A 13,456-nucleotide genomic window follows, 5' to 3' on the forward strand; every position below is an offset into this window, starting at 1 on the left:
GAAGTGGCACCGTTGTGTGGCTGCAGCTGGCTGTTGCAGCTGCTCCTCCTCTTCCCCGGGTCGATTTCCTTGTGCAACTCACTCCTGTTTCCCAATGGGAACGGGCACTTTTGGGGGGTGGTAGGGGTGGAGGGTAGGGCTTAACTCCGGGGGCTCCGACCGAGCTTGTACGTGAAGAATACTCCAGGATTGGACGTTTAGGTCTTGTCTGTATCCTTAGACCCCCACACCCTAGGTTCCCAGTAATACCTGAGAACCCCAACCAGAGGGGTGTGTCTCTCTCTATATTGGGGGATTTTAAAATGCCGCAAAAAAATTATGAATCATCGACTCAAAAATTATGCTCGTTGAAAAGAAAAAAAGTTTTGTATTTTTTTGTCTCCTTGTGGCCTATTATATATTAAAAGAATATCAATGTTATTCTTATATATCAATGTAAAATATCCTTTTGTGTAATCCAGTCAGGATGTGAGAAATTCACTTGGGGTGTGTATTAATTATGAGCTTGTGGGAAAACTCGTCTCTTGGGGGCACACTTCTAAAACTGCAACTAGTATTCGCTCATTTTAACCGAGAAATCCCTTCAGCTGCCAACTTTGTATTTGGAGGGGTTAGGATGGCTGCTGAGAATCTTCAGATCTGTTTCCTGTGGCTGCTTTAAAGGTGGGCTGGTAGTTGTGTTTTCAGGGATCTCTTTTAGAGAAGGGAGTTTTAACAGGGAAATGCGGTAGAAGGCGTGGCATATAAACTCTTAATTATAGAGTCGTGAATTTTTCAACATGTGGGACCAAAACAAATCCTTTCTTTCAGTGAGAACTGCGGAGAGCAATAGAAAGAGAACTTGATTTCAAAGTCCAAGTTTGGTATTTTGGGAAAGCAATTGCCTGTCGGGAGGAAAAAGATACTTTAAGAAGTGAAAAGATACTTTAAGAAGTGAAAGAACAGAATTCTGATTTTTGTTTATTTCCTGTTTCAAACGCTGTCTTTTTCCTGTGTGGAGATTTTGTGTGCCCTGGTCACTAACTGGGTGTGATTGACTTTCTCGAAGGGGCGGGGAAATTGACTCCATACACTGATTCAGGACCCTCTCATCAGTGCTTTAAGGCTCTCTTCTGGAGCAGGAAGGAAAAAAAAAAAAAAAAAAGTCAGCGCTGAGACTCCTGAGTCAAGTTTCCCCTTTCTTTCACCGAAGTTCCTCCTTAGCAGTGAGGATCCTACTGTTGCCAGGTCTGGAGGAAATGGGAGTGGACTTCATTGTGAGTCAAAATCCATATCCCAGGCCCCTGAAGGAAAAAGCATTTCCAGGAGATGGAGAAAGAAAGAAGCCACAACAGTACCTCTAGTAAACCCAAGTCAGGAAATGGGATAGAGGACTCTCCATGGGGTTCTCTATCTTTCTAGCCAGATGATCATTAGGTTTCAGAACTAGAAAGAAGTGTTTGGTTGTGCCGTTGTTTATGACATACCTGGGTCTGTATTGTTCTTAGTTCCTGGAAAAATTAAATAGGGTGGACAAATAGCAGGCTTTTTGAGAAAGGAAAATTTGCTTTATTGGAAAGACAAGAACATTTTAATTTTGGTTTGTATTTTGGCTTAAGACACAAAAATTGCAAATGGCTCTGCAATAATGGTGAACAAGTCTTTTCTATTTATGTTCTATGGGGAGTACATAAAACATACCATATTTCCAGTGTACTTTTTCAGTAGGATAGAGCTGTGGAGTGGGATAATGTGAACTCAGTGTAGTGTTCCTTGGTTGATAGTGTTCCAACTGCATTTGTAATACCAAAAGATGGGGCTGCAAAAGCCAGACGGTTAAGTAGAGAAGAGTATCTTTAGGACGTTATCCTTATGTACCAAATTCAGATTTACACTTTCTTTCCAAGAAACTAGTCCTAGTTGAGGGACTTGAATATACCAAAACTCTAAATTTGATTCACAGTTTGAGTAATAGCAGTAATTTTACATACTTAATTTAAACCAATATTTCTCTTTCTCAGTCCATGTTTATGAGGCAGATCTGGTGAGGAAAACACAGAATACTTAAAAGATGTTTGAGTTATTGAGAAAGGTAGGATCAGGTTTTGGTTAAATTACTTTTGACCCACAACTGTCATACTTCCAAGAGCAATTTTAAAAATTAAGGTCGGCCAGGTGCGGTGGCTCACGCCTGTAATCCCAGCACTTGAGGCAGGTGGATCACCTGAGGTCAGGAGTTCGAGACCAGGCTGGCTAACATGGTGAAACTCCGTTTCTACTAAAAATACAAACAAATTGCCGAGTGTGGTGGCAGGCGCCTGTAGTCCCAGCTACTTGGGAGGCTGAGGCAGGAGAGGGAGGCTGAGGCAAGAGAATCGCTTGAACTTGGGAGGCGGAGGTTGCAGTGAGCTGAGATCTCATTATTGCACTCCAGCTTGGGCAACAAGAGTGAAACTCCATCTCAAAAATAAATAAATAAAATAAAATAAAAATTAAGGTCATTAGGCCTTAATGAATAAATGTTGATTTGAAATCCAGGGACACATTGAAGTTCCAGATCAATGGTGCCTAATTTCAAGGGCATCATTGACATTTTTTGGGAACAAGTTCATTGAGGGACAGTTAATTAACTGTTTATATAGTCTTTTTGTTACTCCCTGTTCCACCATGAGATAAATCAGAACAAGGTACTTTTTCCCTCAGTTGCTGACTAGCTGACTTCTTTTAAAACCTTTCATATTCATACAACATTTGTATAAGTTAATTTAGATTATGTTGATAATTTGTTACATTAAAATTAACTTTTTATTTATATCCCAAACCAGCATAATTTTCAAACTGTTAACTGAAAGAAGACCTTATTCAGCACTCTGCCTTTTTTTTTCCTTTTCTTTTTTGAGACAGGGTCTCGCTCTGTCACCTTGGATGGAGTGCAGTGGTGCAATCTGAGTTCACTGTAGACTCTGCCTCTCAGGTTCAAATGATCCTCCCACTTCAGCCTCCGCTGGGATTACAGTCATGCACCAACATGCCCAGTTAATTTTTGTATTTTTAGTAGAGGCAGGTTTTCGCCATGTTGCTCAGGCTGATCTTGGACTCCTGGGTTCAAGCAGTCAACCCACCTCAACCTCCCAAAGGGCTAGGATTACAGGAGTGAGCCATGGGTGCCCAGCCTGTCTTTTCAAAGATGTTATTACATGTCTCTGGCCTAGTTTGAATTACCTTTTCAAAACAATGAATGAAGGAATGAATTAATGAATGCATATTCATTCATGTTTGGGTCTGTGTCTTGATTCTTTATTAAAGAAACGTCGCTTCAAGGTGAAAACATAGGCAAGAAGTTTTGCATAATGACGTTTTTATTTTCAGAGATTTCCTTAGAAAGTCATATTAGCTCCAAAATTAAGAAAAAAAAAATCACAGTTGAGCAGCCAGTTGTGAAGTCTTTCAGGGAGCCATAATCATAACTATCATGATTATTTTGTTATTTTTAACCATGGTCAAACAGATGGATTTAAATATGAGAGTCAAAGCTGTTAGTGTTACTGTCACATTTTGATGCGGGATATTCTTTGTTTTTTTTTGGTTTGTTTGTTTGTTTTTGAGACAGAGTCTCTCTCTGTTGCCCAGGCTGGAGTGCAGTGGCATGATCTTGGTTTGCTGCAACCCCCACCTCCCGTTTTCAAGTGATTCTTATGCCTCAGGGTCCCAAGTAGCTAGGATTACAGGTATATGCCACAACGCCTGGCTAATTTTTGTATTTTTAGTAGATACAGGGTTTCACCATGTTAGCCGGGCTGGTCTCGAACTCCTGACCTCAGGTGATCCGCCTGCCTCAGCCTCCCAAAGTGCTGGGATTACAGGCGTGAGCCACCATGCCCGGTTATGCAGGGTATTCTTTGTGAATAAAGAGAACAAAATGTCTTCTGGCCAGCATTTTCTGTTCAACTAAAGGTGGATAACTTCACAATTAAATCAGTTATCCAACTGTCCAAAAACTGTTCTGGGCTCTTGTAGTTCAGTGCATCAGTGGTGTGTTATGTCCGTTATTTTTCAAATTCATTGCAGTGCCCATTAGAACCTTCTTCCTAGAAAAGCAAAACAACAACAACAAAAAACCCTACAGCTTTTGTCATATATGTCACTGCCACAGAAATTGATGCTGTGTTCAATGGAGCTCATACATTTAAAACTAAACTGAATTATTCCACCCTACAAAATACATAGAATCTTTTCTTTTACACTCTTCGTTTTAGATATAATAATGACTGATGCTCATTTGGTGTTCAGTGATAATGTCTCCAAAAGCCAAGTGGTGAGCGTTGTTTTTCCACTTCTAAAAAAAAAAAAACTAACATACCAGACAACTAGATTTGAGATTAAAAAAATGTGGGTTCTTCCAGGAGTTTTAAGTTTACGCACTTTTTAGGCAGTTTGGGGGAGGAAGGGAGAGAACCTGAGGTAAATATGTACCAGTCTAAACCCACTGAAGAGTGTCTGTTTCTGGAAGGTGGGTTTGGACTCTGAGTGGTCCAGGTGGACGTGTTGTCACAGTTTGTGAATCCTCTTTGGTTATGCGTCTCCCTGGGAACTTGATGGGACTCACATTTTGACTGCCGCCCCCCCCACACATCCTTGTTTTTGTTGGCAAGTGTAATGAGTTCAGAATAGAAAGATCGTGTACTGGTTTTCTGTACAGGGGTGCGCACCTAACAATGTCCATGCCCGAAGGAATTGTATAAACTCAAATTGCATTGAGTATCAGTCATTCTGGCCAAGGGTCTTGTCTTAAATATGGATCATATAGGAAGAAGATCAAGTACCACCGTCATGTTTGGGGCTGGCCCCAGATTTTAGGGACACCCTCTGGACTCCACGGTAGGCCTGGATATTTTCACCTCTCCTTTAATTTAGGGAAATTATGCCTTTGACATAAAAAGACAAGTTCAGAAGAGTCAGTGTGCTCATTCTTCGTGTGCGTGTCTTTGTTAAGAGGTGAAACTCAAATTTCACCTGGTGCAAGAGGGACTAAGGCTTTCTTCAGTGGCAAGTCTATTCCTAAAGAAGTGGCCAGGCCGGATGCGATGGCTCATGCCTGTAATCCCAGCACTTTGGGAGGCTGAGGCGGGTGGATCACTTGGGGCCAGGAGTTCGAGACCAGCCGGGCCAACGTGGCAAAACCCCATCTCTACTAAAAATACAAAAATTGGCCGGGTGTGGTGGTGCATGCCTGTGGTCCCAGCTACTCAGGAGGCTGAGGCAGGAGAATTGCTTGAAGCTGGGAGGTGGAGGTTGCAGTGAGCTGAGATTGTGCCATTGCACTCCAGCCAGGGCAACAGAACGAGATTCTGTCTAAATAAATAAATAAATAAATAAAAATAAATAAATAAATAATAAGTTGCCAAATTTTAATTTTTCCTTTTAGCAATAAAAGCTGAACTCTTAAGAAGTGGCCAGATTCTTTAGGCCAGCAAGGTCGTTTTGAGGAAGAACTAGAGAGGCCCATTGGGAACGGTGTGGACTCTTTTATGGTATGCAGTAATATTGTACCATATCACTAAATGTACCTGTGTTTTCTTGTATTTTTGTGCCTAGGATCAAGCTCACCGATGTCCTTTTGCTGGCACTTTGTCACCCTTCTCTTCATCTATAGTACTCTACACAAATATTTTCTCACTGCCACAGAATTGCATAAGTTTTTCATGAGGAAAGTTTATTGCATTTACTTTATTTAGAAAAAAGTGAAAACAAGGTTGAAACTCTATGGTCTACTTTTTTCATCTAGTGACTCGACAGAGCAGCTGCTATTGCATAAAGAATGCCTTTGCAACCATTATCTTTTTCTAAAGATGCTGCTGCTTATAACGACACAGTAGAGAGTTTTCTTTTGTTTGCATTGGAATTTGAACACACTCTACTTTTTCTTGTGAATGATAGAAGAGTCAAATGAACCTGTGGATTCTCGAAATTAATACTGGGAAGTGAGAGGGAGGAAGGGAAACAGTGACGACTCACGGGAGACACTCTGGTTGAACCTGTGATCTGGCCAGGGCCATTTGTGTGAAGTCACCTGGGTCTCAGTGTTTTTCCTCTGGATCAGCTGCCTGGATGGTTTTGTCAAACTTTCAGATCCTTCCATCCTCCACCTCCATCAGTGTGTGACTTTGCATAACTGAGAAAGCTGCTATACACAGAATTAAGTTTCTTTTATTGTTTTTGTCTACTAAGGGAATTTGATTCTCTGGGATGATTTGCACTTCATATCACCTTGTGGGAAAGACACAGCTGGATGCCCAACAGATATCTATCCCCCTTCCTTCTCTATAACTGAATCCATTTTGTTTAATTCACCACTATGTCCAGTTAAGTGCTAGATTTCCCAGAATCCCTTGCAGCTGGGAGGTGGTTCAGTGACAGTAGTCCTGGCTGATGAGATGTAAATAGCTGGATGCCCCGCTCCCCAAAGCACTTTAAAGGGGAAGCCTCTGTGAGCTTGCCTGTTAAGACTTTTGCTCTTTGTACTTCTTCCCTGGAGAAAGTAAACAGGCCATTGTGTGACCAAAGACAAGATGCTTGAGGGTTAAGGATGACTGGGTGGAAAGTTAGAAGGAGGCTGAGAAAGCTGATAGCATTCTGCAACTGCTCTACTGGACCCTGTCTGCCCATTTCTTGACTCTGTGAGAAAAATAAAATCTCTACTTGGTTAAACCACAGAACTTGGGTCAGTTACTTGCAGCCAAATGTGATAACTGAGTCTAAATGTTTAAAAATCATAGTTCATCTTTTCTTTAAAAATAAAAAGGCTTTATTCTGTACGAGAAAAACAGGACTTTGGAGCCATGCAGATCCTCAACTTGAATCCTGGCTTTGCTATTTTTTACAGTCTAATATTGGCAAGTAATTTAACCCCTCTGGGTCTCAGCTTTCTCGTCTATAAAATGGTAGCTCTGATATATGTGCCATAGCATTTTTGCAAGGATTAGAAATAATTCGAAATTATTATTATTTTTTTGAGACCGTCTCACGCTGTCACCCAGGCTGGAGTGCAGTGGTGCAATCTCGGCTCACTGAAACCCTCCTGGGTTCAAGCGATTCTCCAGCCTCAGCTTCCTAAGTAGCTGGGATTACAGGTGCCCACCACCATGACCAGCTAATTAAAAAAAAATTTTTTTTATTTTTTTATTTTTAGTAGAGACAGGATTTTACTATTGTTGGCCAGACTGGTCTTGAACTCCTGATCTCAGCTGATCTGCCAGCCTTGGCCTCCCAAAGTACTGGGATTACAGGCGTGAGCCACCACGCCTGGCCAGAAATTAGTAATAGGAATAATAATGGCATATTCAGCACATGGAAGATCTTCAACAAATGGTGGCATTGTTACCAAAGGGAAGTGTAGTGGGGAGCCTGAAAGGGGGAGGCAAAGAATTCAGCTCTTTCTCCTAGAAGGTTCTCGGTAGGTTTACAGCTACAATCCCTTGACTCCATCTACTTGGCATTTATTCCACCTCCTGTTTCTTATCCTCATTCCCACCTGCCCACAACAGAATACTTGGAACTCTTCTGTTCTCCAGCTTTGGTTAAGAAAGCAGAGGATGTCCTTATAAAAATTTATTAACTATAGCATAGGGAGAAGGGTAGGGGCTCCAGAGTCAGACAGATGTGGATTAGAATCCCCTGTTGTTACTAGCTGTGTGATTTTGGTTAAGTCTTCTGTGAAATGGGAATAATTGCGTGGTTATGAAGATTACATCTGATAATGTATGTGAAGCACTAACAGCTGGTTTCTTGGCACACAACATGCGCTGGTTTGATGACAGATATGGTTGTTACTATTTCATTAAGCATGTGTTAAGCAATTCCCAGCCTTGGTACAAGGTCCTCTTGGAGATGGAAAGACAAACAAAACATGATCATTACCTTAAGAGTATTCACATACAGGAGATGGGGGCAGAAAGAGATGGCACAGCTTATTCATGACTATAATAAAAAGCAGATTTAGAATACTGTTTAGCTGTTAAAAAGATTGAATATACTGACTTGTACAGATGTCTATTACATATATTTTAAGAAGTAAAACACCAAGCACACATGTATGGTTTACATTTGTCAGTGCATGAAAAACTGCTAAGTGGGATGGCTTATGGGAGTTGAGATGAAGGGAACTTTGTATTTTTTTTTTTTAAGTATATTACATCTATGTTACGTTACTCGGGAAATATAAAATATGTTAAAATTTTAAACATCTATTTTTTGGTCCTTTTGGAGGTTGGTTGGGGAAGAGCATTCTGTGAACTAGACTAGCCACCAGAGCAAAGGAAGAGACTGGGTTTTGGGAGGTTCCACTAGAAGAGGTGGGATTTGATTGGGTCTTAAAGGGTGGGGAGGAGATTTTGAGGAGGCAGTGGGGACAGATGAGCATACTTGGGTTTGCAGCAAAATGTAGAATAGAGTGAGATTAGATCTAGAGAAAAGAGAGAACAATACTGTTTGAAAAGACGTAAGTTATATTGGGACAAATCTTACAGGGTTTTAAAGAGAGTGACAAGATTATACCTTAAAACAGGATGTTTTTAAGAAAAGAAAAAGTGAGGGAACAATTGTTTTGTAAAAATGACTCTGGAAATAGCAGATTGGGTGTTTCTAGTGGGTATATGGGCAAGGGGAGGGACAAGGACAGAACACCCTAAATCAAGAATGGCCCATATGCAAAAATTAATTTTCTTTCAAAGATGATGTCTTGCTATGTTGCCCAGGCTGGAGTGCAGTGGCTATTCACAGTTGTGATCATTGTGCACTCATGGGCTCAAGCAGCCCTCCTGACTCAGCCTGCCGAGTAGCTGGAACTACAGGGACATGCCTCCGTGCCTGGCTAAGTGAAAGTTGAATTTTAATGGAAAACATGAGTTAAGATTTGAACATCTCTGGAGTTTGAGATTCCATCATGACCCACATTATCTTTCATTTTCTCATTGTATAAATGGATAACATAATAATACCTATCTTATCAGGTTGTTAGGAGAATAACAATAATAATAGGTAACACTTGCCTGGTAGGTTATACTTTTTATGTACCAAGCGCTACTCTAAGCACCTTAAATATTTCAACTAGATTAATCCCATATTACAGATGAGGAATCTGAGGCATAGGGAGGCTAAGTAACTTTCCCAGGGTCACACAGATTATGTGTGTCAGACTCAGAATTTGAACTCAGGCAGGTGCAGCTGCAGGGCCAGTATCTTCAACCTCTTCTTAGTCCTACCTCTGGTGTGGTTCTGTTGGGGTGTTAAAAGCCAGTATGAACCGTTAGTTGACATTATCCATATAAAGATGTTGAGCAAGAATTTAGAAATTTAGGCTTGGAGTTTAGGCCAAAGCCTAGACTAATGGATCATCTCTATAGGGCTGTTACGTAAAGAGCGAGAATAGATGAGCTCCCCGAACAAGAGTATGTAGAGTAAAAAGAGAAGCAGGCATACGGTCTTCAGGGGACTCCTGACATTTAGAAATGGTCTGGCAAAAAAGAAGTTAGGAGAGGAGATAGAGCAGGATCTGCAGAGAAGTGGAGGACAATGGTGGCCAAGGGAAGAAACACAACATAAGTGAACTAACCATGCCATCCAGTGCAACAGACTCGTTACAAGGCTGCATCCAATAGACTGTCCCTGGTCCTGCTGCCAGGTCAGTTCATGACCTTGGAATCCAGAATGCAAAAAATTGAAGACTACACGGGAGCTAACGGCCCAGTTAGTTCATCCTTTCAAGGAATTGATCCGAGAGAGACATGGTAGGTAGCTTGCGTTTGAGGAAGGCTCAGGTAGACAGGAGGATATTAAAAGAAGGAAAAGGGAGGAAGGAATGAGTGCATGGTCCAGGGTAGAGAGATGGGGATAGACCCAAAATCAAGCGGAGGGCTATAAGAACACTTCTTCTGATGCGATGGAAGAGAGGATGGGGGAAATGGAAAAAAAAAAAAAAAAAGATGTGATCAGAAGGGATACGAGTTGAGTAAGTTCACTGCAGGCAGTCTGCATTGATTTATCAGTAGAGTAGGAAGCAGTGAAAGGAAATTCACAGTCAAGTAACTCAGGCTCCTGAGAGGCTGGCTCTGGGGATTATTGTTATAGAGGAAAAATTTGAAAGAATGACAGAAGTCTCTCATCTGAACAATACAAACTGACACATTTGCCAGAATGTGTCTCGAGGCAGGAAGTTGGTTTATTGAAGTGGAAAGTAGTAGTTATTAAAAAAAAAAAAAAAAAAAAAAAAGGAGAGTGAAATTAGACAAAGGGAAACTTGACTGTCTTTGAAGGAGGAATTTTTAGACAACCAGACTTAATGGTTCACAGACCAACTTCTTGGGGGAAACCTGAGCTCTGAGTGGTGAGAAACAACTGGTTTTGGAACTCACAGCTGGGGTTTGGTTACAACAGATCCATCAAGGCACCAGGAAATACTCTGTAGAAAGGAATTATCCAACAGAGACAGCACTGGATTAAATTATCCTCCTGATAAGGTGGTCTCTGATCTTCAGTTTACTTATTTCTAGAAAGATCTTTAGTTGAAAAGACATAGGCTTGTGGCATTTCAGCAGATTTGTTGTGGTAATGACATCAGGGGTATGTGAGGAAAGGATTGAGGAATGCAATAATTAAGAATACGGTACTAAAAATCACTACCCCATCAGTCCATTGGTGGGTCTTATGGTGGTTGCTTTGAAAGATGTCAGTAAAGGCTTGTTCATGTGTGTGCAGTATAAATTGATAGGCATAATATTCTTGAGTTCAATGGTTCTCAGCAGGGCTGGCTGTAGAATTCGTGAAGCCTGTTGCAAAATGAAAATGTGTGACCCCTTATTCAAAAGGCAAGAAAAAAGTGCTGCTAAAGGTACTAAAATATGAAGCTTTTTTCCTTTCTTATACAGTTTTTTTCTCTTGACTTGTCATAGTATTGGCTACTTGTCATTCTATGTGAAGAAAAATTAAAAATTGAAATTATAGCATGAATTCAATTTAAAAATTAAAAAACTAAACATTGAAGTTTTTAGTATGAATTTACTCTTCATCTTTGTATTATACAATGTTGGTTTTTGTTGTTGTTGTTGTTGTTGTTGGTTTGGTTTGTTTTGTTTTTTGAGACAGGATCTCACTCTGTCACCCAAGCTACAGTGCAGTGGTGTGGTCACAGCTCATTGCAGCTTCTGCTTTCTGGGCTCAGGTGATCCTCCCGCTCAGCCTCCCAAGTAGCTGGGACTACAGGTGCATACCTGGCTAATTTTTTGTAGAGACAGGATCTCACCATGTTGCTCAAGCTGGTCTTGAAATCCTGGGCGCAAGCAATCCTCTTGCCTTGGCTTCCCAAGGTGCTCATATTGCAGGCGTGAGCCACTGCGCCCATTGCAATGTTGGTTTTAAATGAAAATATAGAGCATTGAACTCATATGCAGAATTACTGAAGTTGTCGATGCATATGTATATTGTTATGAGAACAGTAGAAACACTGCCCAAAACTAAACTACTTTTATTTCACTTCTTGACATGTGCACATTCTATTGACACCTACCTTTGGCTTATGATGTGTAATGAAGGACTGAAAGAAGCAGCAACTATGAGTTGCCTTATCTTTCCTTCTCCTTCTGTGCCGTCATTTTCACCTTAAGTGGTTGGCTAATATGGTTAAGTAACATGAGAAAGAGATAAAACACTTAGGCTCCCTGGTCATTTGTGTGTCTTAGAAAGACATTTCTGTTTGCAATCAAAATGGAAGTCATTGCCTCTTGGGGCAGTCAGCACCCACCTGCCTGCTTATTCAGTTGTACTTGTAACACACTTACCTTGCACTCACTTTAAGTCTTGCTGAAATCCCACGCACCGGGAGTTCACTGGAATTCTGGGCTCATGGTGCATTGGGAAACGTGTGTGAAAAGAGAGGCCAGGAACGGTGGCTGTACATATTACGTGCTATGTTAGGCTCTTTTGCATTGGTATAAAGGAAAACTAGGACTGGGTAATTTATCAAGAAAAAAAGTTTAATTGGCTCACAGTTCTGCAGGGTGTACATGAAGCACAGTGCCAACATCTGCTTCTGACGAGGCCCCCAGGAAGCTTCCGATCATGGCAGAAGGCAAGGGGAACTAGCTTGTCACATGGCGAGAGAGGAAGCAAGAGAGACAGAAGGGAGAGGCCCCAGACTCTTAAACAACCAGGTCTCCCATGAACGAATTGAGCAGGGTTCACTCATCACCAAGGGGATGTGCTAAACTGTTCATGAGGGATCTGCCCCCATGATCCAGTCACCTTCCACCAGGCCCCACACCCAACATTGGGAATCTCATTTCAACATGAGATTTGGAGGGGCCAAACATCCAAATCATATCACATCGTTCTCCTCTGCTCACTTGTGGGCTCCATTGCCCCATTGGACCTGACTTACACAACACAAATTCAAAATTATTATCATTCTCAAGATGGTGACAGTAGAGTGTTAAACCAACCATGGGTCTTTTCTGAGCGTGGGGTCCTGTGTTACTGCCCGGGTCACAGGTCCATGAAGATGTCTCAGAAGTCAAAGAGCTCACTTTTGAGGCTAAGTTTCCCTTGGTCCTAATGTCTCAGCTTCATTATTAAAGTTTGCAATGTATCAGCTTTGTGGGTGGTAGCCTAGGGGACCCTCTCCTGGCCATCAGCAAGGTCATTTTTGCCTTTCAATAATTTTTTAATCATTCTTCATTCCCCCTACCAGTATATCTGGGTTCACATCCTCCTCCTCTCTGGTACAGACCCTGTCATTGTCTCCTACTGGAGCCCTGCAGGTAGTCCCTTCTGATTTTTTTTTTTTGAGACAGAGTATCTCACTGTCGCTCGGGCTGGAGTGCAATGATGTGATCTTGGCTCACTGCAACCTCTGCCTCCCTGGTTCAAGCGATTCTCCTGCCTCAGCCTCCCAAGTAGCTGGGATTACAGGTGCCTGCCACCACGTCCAGCTAATCTTTTGTGTTTTTAGTAGAGACAGGGTTTCACTATGTTGGCCAGGCTGGTCTCGAACTCCTGACCTTGTGATCCACCCACCTTTGCCTCCCAAAGTGCTGGGATTACAGATGTGAGCCACTGCACCCAGCCCCCCTTTTCTTTATTCTGCACCTTACTGCCAGACAAATTTTCCAAGTAAGTTTGGTACCAGGCCACCCTGCCTACTCCAAAGCTTTCTTTGACCTCCTGTGAGCCATGGCTTACAGCAGAGTTCTCATCCTGGTGTTCCTGGGGTGGAGACTGCATGGAGACAGGGTTAGTTTGGCCTACGTGTTATTAATAGAGAAGTTTCAGCCAACACTTGCTTTGGGAGGGTTCACTTACTGAAATTCACCTATTGAAATTCAGATTTTAAAAAGAGGTCTGGCCACTGTGGGCTCTTGTTTCCTTGTGCTGTGCTGGTGCCCTAAAGAACAAGGTGGACTGGGCATGGGGAGAAAGATGCCCAGTT

The 13,456-nt window shown here is 41.8% G+C and overlaps 1 protein-coding gene across 13 annotated transcripts in view; it reads left to right on the forward strand.

Moving 5' to 3' along the window:
• The window catches only part of LOC100999492 (liprin-beta-1), a 173,626-nt gene that overhangs the window by 3,076 nt on the left and 157,094 nt on the right, over positions 1-13,456 (forward strand). The window lies entirely within an intron of this gene.

Source organism: Papio anubis, chromosome 9 (assembly GCF_008728515.1).
Source record: "Papio anubis isolate 15944 chromosome 9, Panubis1.0, whole genome shotgun sequence".
In the NCBI taxonomy this organism is placed as follows: Eukaryota; Metazoa; Chordata; class Mammalia; order Primates; family Cercopithecidae; genus Papio; species Papio anubis.